The sequence below is a fragment of the Neodiprion lecontei genome, chromosome 7 (assembly GCF_021901455.1).
Source record: "Neodiprion lecontei isolate iyNeoLeco1 chromosome 7, iyNeoLeco1.1, whole genome shotgun sequence".
In the NCBI taxonomy this organism is placed as follows: domain Eukaryota; kingdom Metazoa; phylum Arthropoda; class Insecta; order Hymenoptera; family Diprionidae; genus Neodiprion; species Neodiprion lecontei.
In genome coordinates this window covers 10,221,253-10,234,480 of record NC_060266.1, presented here as the reverse complement: position 1 = coordinate 10,234,480, position 13,228 = coordinate 10,221,253, and the positions used below count along the sequence as shown (strand labels likewise).

General features: G+C 42.2%; 1 long non-coding RNA gene across 1 annotated transcript; it reads left to right on the top strand.

Annotated features, from left to right (window-relative positions):
* The first annotated feature begins 12,036 nt into the window (after nucleotides 1-12,036).
* LOC124295300 lies at nucleotides 12,037-12,916 on the top strand. Its single transcript, XR_006905203.1, has 2 exons — nucleotides 12,037-12,834; nucleotides 12,887-12,916. It is a non-coding gene; the product is annotated as an uncharacterized LOC124295300 (long non-coding RNA).
* The last annotated feature ends 312 nt before the right edge of the window (nucleotides 12,917-13,228 follow it).

The window sequence follows — 13,228 nt, the reverse complement described above, 5'->3', positions numbered from 1 at the left end:
ACCGTTAAATCAAGAATTAAAATATTCTTGAATCAAGTGCTGAGTATTCTTCATTCATTGGATCACTATCCTTTGAAATTGCAACTGATGGTCTTCTACCACATTACTGTCGGTTGTGGACGAAACACTTACGGATGTGCTTGTACCCACAACTGTCGTCTCCTCATTGGCGACCGTTATAGAAATCGGAGAGTTGGGCATTACCTCCAAGCCAAACAGATCGACTTCGACGAATTCTGTTGAAGATCTAACCTCGTCAAACTTGATAACATTATCTGTTATCGTGTCTTCGCTTGACGTGTCTTCCGCGACCAATTTTTGTCGATCATTTGGTTCGCAGCAATTCTACATTGACCATATGTTATGTAAAAGATTGATAAGTATGTACAGAATATTGGAGCCGGTCTGATTTGAGTCCTGACCCCCAGGTGGGTCTTGTTTCAAATAAATGTTTTACTTCTATTTGCAAATTTTTCTTCAGACATAGTCAAAAAATGTAAGTTATTTCAGCTTCGTAAAACCTATTTTTCAGGTAATCGCGGGGCATATGATAATAATATTTCTCAATAGAAAATGTTTTATTTGTCTCGTAATTGTAGTATACATAAGAATAATTAATTTTTTCCATCCGCCACTTGCGAGTTAACTCTACGATATTTGAGCCCGAAATATATTGCTATTGGAGAATAAAACAGTATCACGCCTGTTCGAAAAGGACAGCAATAGCTCATTGAATTTTTTCCCAATTCACGAAACTGATAAAGCTGAATCAGTGGTGGAGTCAAGTCTCAGGTTTCATGGAGCTGAATAATTGGCTTATTTCGAAACGTGAATGTAGCGTACCGAACGTGGCTGGCATTGAAACTTTACGCTGCAACAATGTCTTCGATAGCACGTCAGGTTTTCAATTCATTAATGTATTGTGCACCGACCTTGGCAAGTAGATGTCAAATATCACAATCAAATTGTCAATTAGGTAGATCAGTATGCGATAAAAGTCATCGGTAAGTTTGTAATCGTGAGTGGACGAAAGATGGAAAATGATTTTTGGAAGAATAGGTTGATAAAACACACATTGAAAAAGGGACGGATAGTAATAATTCGAAGAGATTGTTAGAAAAATACGGTGTTTTGAATTAATAAGACGTGCATGTTAGTTATTCGGTCTGAAAATTAAAACAATCAAGTCTATGTGAGCAAAGTTGATGCCATTCTATTTACCTCAACCTCTCCCGCTAATGAGCCGCCAAATTTTTCCAACCCTGGCCCTTTTTTTTACTTTTCCGTAACACTTTCCTTATCTTAGTCATAGCGAATGACTGATGAACGCTTATCAAGGAGTTTTAGATACGTTACTAACATTTATCTTACACTTACTTTAGCTTACGGCTCGCGGTTTGAATTACGGGTTTGCACATGTTAAATGTAGACTGCTGCTATGGCCGTTAATTCAGACGGGTGGCCTAAGCCAGAGATGGCGCTAGCAAACAATCGCTTTACGCGGCGAAAATCCGCTGTTTCATGCTTCAGCTCGTGCAAGTATTCTCGCAACTCTTAAGTTCGATTTTATTGCTCTTAGACCTAAATTAAAAGTGAAGGATGTATCTGTGTCTTGTATTTCGTAGAGTTGTGAAAAAAAAATTCGTTCTTGTTTTATCACAAGGGAAACTTTGCTCACTTTCAGTGCTGTTTTTTACAACTCTGAAGAAAAAATTGAAATTCGGAAAAATACACGACACAGATTGCTCCTTCGCCTTCAAAATGCTTCTGACAGAAGTTTGATATCTTTATAAATGACGGAGAAAACCTGCATCACGTAAACGTTTGTAAGCAGCAGTCCCGCCGGGAGCAGGCAACTTCCTTAAATATGCGAAGATTCGTCGTTACGCACGTAAGGCAGGTATTCCGTATACCTACCAAATTACAGACTCTACGAGCCTAACCATTTTACATTTCCTCAGTTAAATTGTTGTGACAGTCGTCACATGAAAGTAAGGCAGATTTTCATTCAATAACTTTTCAGCCCAATTCAATTGTCTGTCGTTCATTTTTCAAGGTACTTCGTGAACGTGAACTTTCGTATCGTAAGAAAAATTCATAAGAATTCAGTGATGTAAAATTATTATTTCAACGATTTTGCGTAATATTCATTTGTTTTTCGTTTCTTTCTCATTGTGGTTTTACCAAATCTAAATAATTTCATCTTATTCACGATGGAATATCATTTGTCGGCCCTTTATTAGCCAAGGCTCCAGGGTATAAATAATGCCATAAAATAAGGCACCAAACTCGTTGGGTCGGTCCGCATCAGTCGAGTAGTCCAGTCGGAACGTAGTTGACTTCATTCGACGAGGAACTAAGGTTCGGCGATTTTTCGACAGGTTAATTAGATGCCAAGTAACAAGATCTGTAAGTTTGCTCTAAAAAATAATTCCAGATATGCCGACAATTTTTTTTAGATTGTTACGTCCGTGTGTAGAGTTTACTCCTGAGCGGAAGGTGTAACCCGGTTGGCTTCGCTTTTATGTTTCAGGTCAACCGGAAATCAGGATGAGGATTGAATAAACTGAAGTATGTTTGATATATCGATTATATGTTTATTGCGTAGAACTTGAGATACCAGTAGGAATGAATTGTGTGGTACGAAAAGATATATAAGAAGTCTAGATGTGGAGTTGTCGAGAATCAGAATAGGAGTGACAATGCTAGAAGTAGGAATGGAATTTGATGAGTAAGCGCGATAGTGAATAGCGTGAGACTACGTAGAGATAAGAGGGCAGGACAGAGACCATGAGATTAATGTAAGAACTATGGGAGAGTTAGCGAGTAGGAAAAATAGAGAGAAGTGGTATGCTGGACGTGACACCCCCTCCCCCCCCCCCCCCCCAACAGAGGGAGCATAGCGGTAGATATGGTCCCGAATATGGAAAGCAAGAAGGTGGAAATGTCATATACAGTAGTGAAACATGATTTCGAAGTAAGTGCTTAAAATCAGTTTTACAATTTTTCTTATTATAGGTAGTGTATGGTATTTATAATCTGAATATAATATGTTGTCCGTATATGTGAAAATGATAATTTGTGTGTGTTTACAAGTATGTAGTCGCAGTATGAATGTAGAATGAATATTGATTGATGCGTTTAGCAACATTAGTTGGATATTGAGGATAAGTGTTTGTAATAGTAAGTTTATGTTTGAGATAGTATAGTTCATATTCTGGATTGCGTATGAGCGTAAGGCATATAGTTATAATACTATGGTTACATAATGTTGTTTTAAGCTAGGCGCCTAGGGTTAATGCGCATGAAAGCGGATTAGTACACTTAAGATTGAACAACAATGATTTCTTTGATTCGCTGGGTCCTAAGTAATACTATTTTTTTTTTTTTCTTTCGAGATACAGAGTTTGACCTATTCGTACAATGATATCGGTTATGAGTGTAGATATATTTTGGGCTAATTGTAAACTAAGGGTATAAGATCGTCATTACAATCATTTTAATGCAGTAGTGTACACAAGCATTTATTTTACTTATGTCTGTTTGACAGCGCAACAGCAGATCTTGGTAGCAATATAGTAGTTGCCTATTTGTAATAAGGTTTTCGTAAGATTTTAAGTAGTGGTGGGTTTAAAAGAAGCGGAGGTGGTGTGTAAGGAACTGCATTATGGGTTTCTACTTCGTTGGAAATGGGTAGGACAAAAGAAGTAGGTGGGTGGATAATATTTAGCTCAATTGGATTGTCATACCCTGTTTGTTGGTTGTACTGTGTTTGCTATTGAAGGGGTTAATGTGGGATTTTACTATGTATATGCGATTTTCAGTTTATTGAGATGAACTATTTTAGTTTTGTTTAGCGTAAGGTATATTTCGGCGTTAACGTCATCTATTATTCGTTTGATTACATACACTCCTTTATAATGATCTTGGAATTTTGACCTTGTTTCGTTTGATAGGTAGACAGTTCGTCCTACTTCAAATCGTTGTGGGTTGATCGGTCTGTCGTAGTGTTCTTTACTTTTCTGTTTAGCTTGTTTCAGGTTCAACGCAGCGCGTTTACGGATGTCTGTGAGATTCGCTATTAGATCGAGGAGGAATGTATCGTATGTATGCGTGGATTTGTTGCTTAGTATCGCATCTGTCGGTAGTTTAGCTTCCGAGCCGAAGATCAGCTGGTGAGGTGAGTAATGTGTACCGTCGTGTTTCGCTGTATTATAGCAGAAAATGGCGAAACGTATGAATTCATCCCAATCTTTACCTTCGTTGGTGTGATGTTTGATGTATTCAGTAATTACGAGGTGATTTCTTTCTAATGAGCCGTTTGATTGCGGTCTATACGCGGTTGTTCATAGTTGTTTAATTTTGAAGAGCCTTTATATTTTTTTGAAAGCGGTACTCATGAAGTTTCGTCCCTGGTCAGTGAGTATAGTTCGCGGAGATGCATAGCGCGTGATGTATTCTTTAGCGAATACTGTCCCTATCGTCTTTGCCGTAGCATCGGAAATTGGAATGGCGTCTACGAACTTGGTCAGATTGCACTGGATCGTCAAAAGGTAGCGGTTATTCGATTTCGTAACAGGGAGTGGACCAAGTAAATCTAGGGCTACTTTGTCAAAGGCCTCTGCGGGCGTGTCAGTGATTGCCATGGATAATTTTGTTTTGATCCTAACTAGTTTTTTCCTCTGGCAACTGCCACAAGATCTGATGATATTTTTAATTTGCTTTTTCATATTTGGCCAAAAATATTTTTCTCTTATTTTATTGAAAATTTTTGTAACGCCTTGGTGTCCTCCGATCAGTGACCCGTGGTACTCTTTGATCATGTCTTCGCGTAATCGTTCGTCTGGTATAATTGTAGTATTTCTACAAAGTGTTACTCGAATGTCTGAATCCGCAAAAATGTGATAAATGAGTTTCTTAAAGATAGATCGTAGAATATCATCAACTCCTGGTCCTGACATAGGGAATGATATGGACCGAATGTCTAGTCCGGACAAGATAATCCTCAAGTTAACTAACGTGTAGAAAATCTCGTCAAGTCTGCCCGGGTCTGATTAACCTGGTTTCACTACGAGGGTGAAAATGTATGTGTTGTTTTTCAACCGAGTTTTGATTACGTCGGATATTTCTGGATTCTGGTTTTGAAAGGATTCCATGCTTATCAGATTTCCGTCTATTAACTGTTTTTCTAGTCCTTTTGTCCAACGACAATTAGCTGATACGAAATGAGCGTAATTGTCGCACAGCATGAGAAGTCTGTCATTAGTTTCGGTTACGTTGGGTGTTGGTTATATGTCATTTTGATTTTGTATGAAGTAATCTAAGTAACAAAAGTTGTCATTGTCAATATGGGGGCGGTCCGGTTTTCGCTCTTCGGGATTGTCGCGACGTTGTGAGCATGAAGGTGGTAGCGTTGCCGTAGGTACAACGGAGGCATCGCTATTCGTGTCTTCAACAGCTGACTCCGGATCATGTGTCACGGAGTCACTCTCCGAGATATCAGTTGGGTAGCGCAAGGGTTAGAAACCGGAGCATGTCTTGGAGCTGACCTAGTGCCGATCCGACGCGTGGGCCGACGAGTTAAAGGGGGAGCAGGGATTCTGGGTGTTGATGTTTCTGCTTCAGATTCAGAAGATGTCGAGTCATAAGTCGGGTTTTGATGATTACAAATGGTGATCGTTATGTCGGAGTCTTTAAATATGTAATGGATCATCCGATGAACAAGGTTCCAGTCCTATTTATCTAAGCCGCAGCCTAGTCTTGGAATCGAGAGCGATTTGACTTTGTCTTGTTCTAAGCAATTCTTCAAGTTTACTAGGGCGTTGAACAGTATTTCTTCAGTTGGTTTCTGGTAGTGGTATTTTTTGGTTACTAGATTGTAAATAAGGCCGTTACCATGTGGCAGTGTCAATACGTTCATCACTTCAGGGTCTAGTTGTTGTAGTTGATCTAGGGTGATTATTTTCCTATTGATTAATTGTCCCGCGACTCCTCGTGATATCTTGCAGTCTGCCGAGATGCAGTGGGCTAGGTTATCTTTTCTGTCGAGGAGATTGGCGCGTATCTCTTGAATAAATTTACTATTCGTTAATGGTAGGTGGTTAAGATCTGTTACTAATTCCGTGAATCGAGGGGCGTAATTTCGTCCTTTACTGGTAGTGGCTTCGGGTGTCGGCTGATTCAGTGTATCGGACTGTTCTTCACGTATTTTAACATTACAACCCTGGGGCTTACCGGAGTTTTGGTTTGATTTAGATGAGGTGAGTGGTTCAACTCGTTCCGTAGTTTGCTTGATCGTTTTATCGACTACGATCAGTGCCTCTGTTGCGCTGCTATTGTCAGTCATACTGGCACTTGAGTCAGAGGTAACAGTAGAAGTCGAAGTGTCTTGTATTGCTTTGTTTTGTCTTCGTGGGGAAGGGCTGGTGGATTCGTGTGCAGATCTATGCGCTCGTATTGGGTGCTGGTCTACATGTTTCATTCGCTTGTGAACGCCGGTAGATGAAGATAGCGTATTCGGTTCGCGAGCACGTGTTGGGTGTTGGTGAGCTATTTTGGTGAGTCTGGGAGCGCAGGTAGACGAAGATAGCGTATCTGGATCGCGAGCACGTGTTGGGTGTTGGTGAGCTACTTTGGCGCGCTTGTGGGCGTCAGTAGATGAGCATTCTGTATCGGGTCGTAGCCGTTTTGAGGTAATAGGTAGAATTCGGAAAGAGTCGACAGGTGGATTTCTGGATAGCGCGTCTGCATTAGAGTTCGCTGTTCCTTTTTTATGTTTTGTGACGTACGAATATTCTTCCAACTTCAGTCTCCAGTGCATTAAACGAGAAGTCGGGTCCCGTACGTTTTTGATCCACTTTAGTGGTTCGTGGTCTGTTACCAGGGTGAAGGTTCTACCGTGAAGATAAGGACGAAAATGTTTGACGGCATGAACGACTGCTAATAATTCTTTTCGGACACCGAGTAATTGATTTCGGCCTTTTGTAACACCCTCAATGCATACGCGATTGGTGAATCCTCGCCATCTTTGTCTTGACTAAGTATTGCTCCTATTGCATACTTTGAAGCGTCGGTTGTTAGGACGAAGGGTTTTTCGAAGTCTGGATACTGCAGTATCGGTTCTCGACACAGACTATCACGTAGTGTTTCGAACGCAAATTGATGTTCTGCTGTCCATAGGTAAAGGCTATTCTTCTTTAGCAAATTATTAATAGGTCTACCAATTTTTGAAAGGTTAGGAATGAATCTTCGGTAGTGGCCTATCAAGCCAAAAAATTGTTTAATCTGTTCAGGATTCTTGGGAACTGGGTAGTTTTTTATTGCTGATATCTTCTCCGGATGAGGTTTCAATCCATTTTGAGTGATGATGTGACCCAGGTATGCTACTTCTTTACGCAGAAATTCACATTTATCTGGCTGCAGGGTTAGTCCTGCATCAGACAATCTCTTCATGAGTTTCCGAAATTTGGTTTCGTGCTCCTCTAAGGGTCGGGAGTAAATGACTATGTCATCCAAGTAGACAAACATATTTGTACCCTGTAATCCCGATAGAACCTGGTCTATTAGACGTTGAAAGGTGAATGGGGCATTTTTTACGCCAAATGGCATTCTAGTATACTCGAAATGGCCGTGAGGAGTAGAAAAACGGTCTTCGCGCTGTGATCGGGATGCAGTGGAATTTGGTGGAACCCAGAAGCCAGGTCGAACGTTGAGAAATATTTTGCGGAGCCTAGCTGATCTACGATATCGATGATATTTGGTAGCGGGTAAGCGTCGCCAATGGTTTTTTCGTTCAGTTTCCGGAAGTCAATGACCATTCCCCACTTCTTTTCGCCGCTAGCATCTGATTTTTTGGAGATGATCCAGACCGGAGAATTGAAAGGAGATGAAGAATGTGTGATAACGTTCTGATCAAGGAGTTTGGTCACTTGTTTTTGTATTTCGTCTTTGTGTACTCTTGGATGTCTGTATTGTTTGGTATGAATTGGTGCGTCATTAGTAGTAGGGATCGTACGGCTGACTAAGTTGGTGTGTCTCAGGGTGTCACCTAGGAGGAAAAATAAATGGTTGAATTCGATAGCAAGATTAATTATTAATTGTTTTTCTTCGTCTTTTACATGGTCCAATCGTAAGTTTTCTTTCAAAATGTCAAGGCGTCTCGAATCGTAATTTGGGGATGTGGGAAGAACGCGATTCTCGATCCTTTTGTTTTCGTGTAAGACCTGTGCTAGTAAGACCTGTCCGCTGCTTGCAGTACTTGTATGCGTTAGGCGTGTTTTTGCACTCAGCGTGGCGGTGCTCGCGAGTTCATCGACTTCTTCTAGTATTACGACTGATCTTCTTATTTCCACAGCTGATTTATTGGAATTTATTGCATAAACGTAAGCAAACCCTTGTTGGTTGGTAACCAGGGCCTGTCCCAGGAATATGTTAGCGCCTACTTACAACTGTTCTATGAATCCCGTTTTCACCGAGGGATTTGAAATTTTTAGTGCAATCACCTGAGCCGTTCGTGGTGGTATCAATATGTAGTCTTCGTTTAGGAGTTTGAATGGTTTGCTAGTATTGTTCGGTATTATTTTTTCTGTATCGAAAGATATCGTTGCATTTTCGTTCCGTAAAAATATCGATCCTAAGATTCCGTCTTCTTGTATCGGGAACAGATCGTCGACTATATGTAATATATGAAGGTTGTCACTGATTCGAATGCTAGTTGTTCTTAATACTTTTATTGGCTCATGTATAGCACTGGTAACGTGGATCAGACCTTCGAGTAATTTACACGGAACATGCGGATGTATTGCTCCGAGTTCAATTATGTTCACATCAGCACCGGTGTCAACTATAAATGTGCTAGGTTGTCGTGTGAGTTCACCGGTGGTTATTCGAACCTTCGGTGTTTGTGTGACAGATGTTATGAGGATACGCGTTGGTGTTTTCGTGTTGGTTCTATGCCTGTTGAAGGGAATAACGCCGGTTCCACGAGAGATAAGGTAGTTGATTTTGAAACAGATAGTCGCCTTTTCCGAACGTAAAAAGTCTGAACTCAGTATACCGTCTTCGATGATAGGGAAGGAGTTATCGACAAGATGGAATTCGTGGCGTGTATTGGCTAACTCGATGTAGAGACTTCCTATTGTTCTGATGGATTCTTCCGTCATCCCTGAAATCTGCCTAATGTCCGTGTTTGTGACGTGGACTCTTGGGTCGATTTTATCGATTTTTAACAGATTAATATTAGCGTCAGTATCTATTAGTAGTGTCACGTACCCATTTAAAGACTGCGGGCATTGTGTTCGAATCTGTGGAGGGCCAGATCCTATTTGTACGGAGCTGACGTTTGGTTTGGACGCTTCTCCGGTTTCAGGGAGGTCGATGCGTCCGCGCGGCCGTCCCTGAACTCGTTTAAATGGCTCGCATTGCCTGAATATTCGCGATGTTGCTTTGCTTCGTATGATACTTCCGGGTGGACGCCTGCATCGCAATTCTCGTTCGAGTAGTCTTGTGTTACGTAATTAAACCTGAAGTTCGATCGTGAAGCATTTGGTGTGTTTTACTGTTGTGAGCGTTGACTGTCATTTCGCGTCTGGTCTAAAGGTTGGTTTGTCGGGTCTCTTGCTCGATATTGGGTATTGGGATTGTTCTGTTGTTGATGATTAGTGTTATTTTGGAAAACTCTTGAATCTTGGTGGATTTTTGGATTCTGGGGATATTGGGACCGATTTGAGCGGCACTTATCGTTTGAGTGGCCTTTGCCACCACACTGCGTGCAAGTTGTGTTGTTGCGCTGCCTCGTTCTGCACTCTTCTATACTATGACCTGCCTTCTTGCAATATCTACACACTACTAATACGGAAGATTGTTTAGGACAATATTTATCGATGTGATCGGTTAATTCACGTATACTACATTTTATATGGTTTTGTGTTTTGTAGTTAGTATCTCGGTATGAGGCTAGTTTAAGTCTATCTGATAATAGTTTTTCAATCTTGGTGGCCGTGTCTATAGCCATTTGTAGGGTTTGTGGATTCTCATGAGCTACTTTTATTTCCTATTCGTCTAGTAACCCTTTGATAAATCTTAGTCTTGCGGTCTCTTTGATATTTATCTTCAGCACTTGAGCATCACTGATAGATTCTGAGGCATCTGTTGATTCGCACGCTTGTCTTAACAGATGTTTTATTCTATCACCGTAATCTAGAACACTCTTGTTTCGCCCCTGTGCTGATTGTGCGAGGTCTAGCCGGATATCAGGGAGGTATTGTTTAGACGCGTAGGCCTGTTTTAGGCAGTCTAGTAAATCTCGAAGAGAATCCGGATTATGTGACTTCATATATTTACTCGAGTCGCCTTCGATTTTCGTGCGAATGAGTGTGGAGAATAAATTCAGTTCTCTGGCTAAGACAGCTTGTTTTGCGCATTCTACTTTAGTTGTGAATTCGGATACGGGCATATTAGTGCCATTGAACGTGGGAATCAGAGCCGATGCATCTTTAAGAGGCAGGTGCGGAAAAGTGCTTTTGGTAGTCATGTTGTAAATTTCAATCTAGGATTTTGTGACGTTGCACCTAGAGTGCAAGTCACAACAAACCCCAAACCCGCGGGGAAGAGCCGAACGGGTGAGCCCTGTCCCTTCGGGAAAGACCCGAACATCACCGAAGCCCCCCCGACGCTCGGCAGAGCCGAGCGCCACATTCAGTACGACAGCACCCTACCTGCAGGATAGACGTAACCAGAGAAAGAACGAGGAAGAGAGAGAAAGAACGAGGAAGAGAGAGATAGAACGAGAGAAAAAGAGAGAGAGAACGACGAGACCGGGAACACAGACGCCCCACTCAACACCGTTACACACACACGCCAACGACACCAGGTCAGCCTGCATTATACCGCCGATCTGCTCCTCCCCTCGCAATACCGACCCTTTCTACCTCACACTCCACGTCACGCTACACCACCCCATCCCCTCGCAATACCAACCCTCCCGACTTCACACTCCCCGGCACCTCACCCACTCTTCCCCCCCCCCCCCCCCCCGCGCGCGTACCTGTAAGTTAGTATTAAGAAACGCTAAGGGCTGAGGCGTGATCAGCCCCCGTTCGAGTCTACAACCCTTTGTATTTTTTTCTTAGTTTAAGTCGGCCCCTTTTGCTCAAATATACACATCAAGTTTTACCAATTATATCCGCCCCGTCTCTAATTGTCTCCCCCCCCCCATATTATTCGTGCGGACTCAAAACCCGTCACAAATTGACATTACACACAGAAAAGGTACAATGCACGACGTGCCAGACGCACTTTCAAGACGACACGAAGACGAAGAACACATAGACACAATAGAAGACACGACAGACAAGTGGTACACATACAAAAAAACACAAGTACAAACACGCCCAGAGAAAAACGAGTCGTGGCGAATCAGAAACAATCAACTATACTTCCACCGCCCGAACCCCCTACACTCAAACCTCCTACCAGACACAAACCCATGGAAACTAGTCATACCCAAAGACAAAATAACACACATACTACACGAAAACCACGACGTAACACAAGCAGGACACTTAGGGATCGAAAAAACATACCAACGAGTAGCAAAAAAATATTATTGGCCAGGGATGTACAGAGACACAGTAAACTACATAAAAAAATGTGACACATGCCAAAGAACAAAAACAATACAAGCGCGACCGGCAGGACTAATGGGCATGAGAATTATCGAAGAACCGTGGACAGTAGTAGCCTCCGACATCATGGGCCCACTCCCACGATCAAAAAAAGGAAACCAATACATCATAGTGTTCGAAGACCTATACACTAAATGGGTGGAAATCATACCGACACGCAAAGCAAACGCCAAAACAGTAGAACAGACATTCCACTCACACGTAATATCACGATGGGGTACACCACGCATACTACTGACAGACAACGGCACACCATACATAAACAAACTCATACGCGAACTGACACAAAAATTCAACATTAGACACGCAACAATCCCCCCATACCACGCACAAGCCAACCCCGTAGAGCGAGTCAACAGAACCGCTAAAACAATGATCCAAGCCTACGTAAACAACGACCACACAGAATGGGACATACACTTACAAGACTTACAATTTGCAATCAATACATGTACACACACATCAACTAAACACACACCAGCCTTTTTAAACCTAGGAAGGGAATTAAATCCCACACAATGTCTAAGAAATCAGTTAGAGAACCACGACGAAGTAGAATTACAAGACACAGACAGATGGACAGACCACTTGAGACGACTACAAATACTTAGAGACGAAGTACAGAGGCACTTGATAGAAGCAAACGAAAAACAAGCACACTACTACAACCTACGAAGACGAGACATTCAATTCAAGGAGGGAGACAGAGTACTAAAAAAGAACCACACACTCTCATCCGGACCAGAACGAACGACAGCTAAGTTAAATAAAAAATTCATAGGCCCATACATAATCACTAGAAAAGTCTCACCCACAATATACGAATTAACAACAGAGAGCGGTAGAAATATAGGAAAATGTCATATAGAAGACCTAAAATTATATACATAATCAAATAACACACCCCGAAAATAAACTAACATGTGTATTCACTCCACAGAAACACAACATGGAAAATCAGCAAACAAAAATACCGGCCCTGATGACGCTGCGACTGACGAGACCGACGACAACGACGACACAAACAGAAAAAACACCACTATTACAAACACCAGGACAGGCCCCACACCCACACAAATACGGACGCGACGGCACACACCAGACGGAGACCCGACGAACCCTACTACCGACACCCCCCACATACAGAAAGGTAATACAGACCACCACGACGACAACACACTTAACAACCACTGCACCCACAGCCACACAGAGACACTCACAAACACACACAACGATGATCACACACACAAGTACACCCTCCGGACCAAGGCAATGCCCGAAATGCAACGGACTGGTCCGGGGCACCAAATACACAGAACACATACAAACATGCACACACACTAACACAGACACACCACACCCACCACAAATTATCACACACCCACAAACAGTTACCCACACCACACGAACCACGGCCACACACACGACTACACACCCACCCACCAAGAAACAAACACCCCATACAACCACACGCCCCACACCCACACCAACACCACGGTACACACCACCCCCAGCATCACCCTCTCAATGGGCACACACCAGAT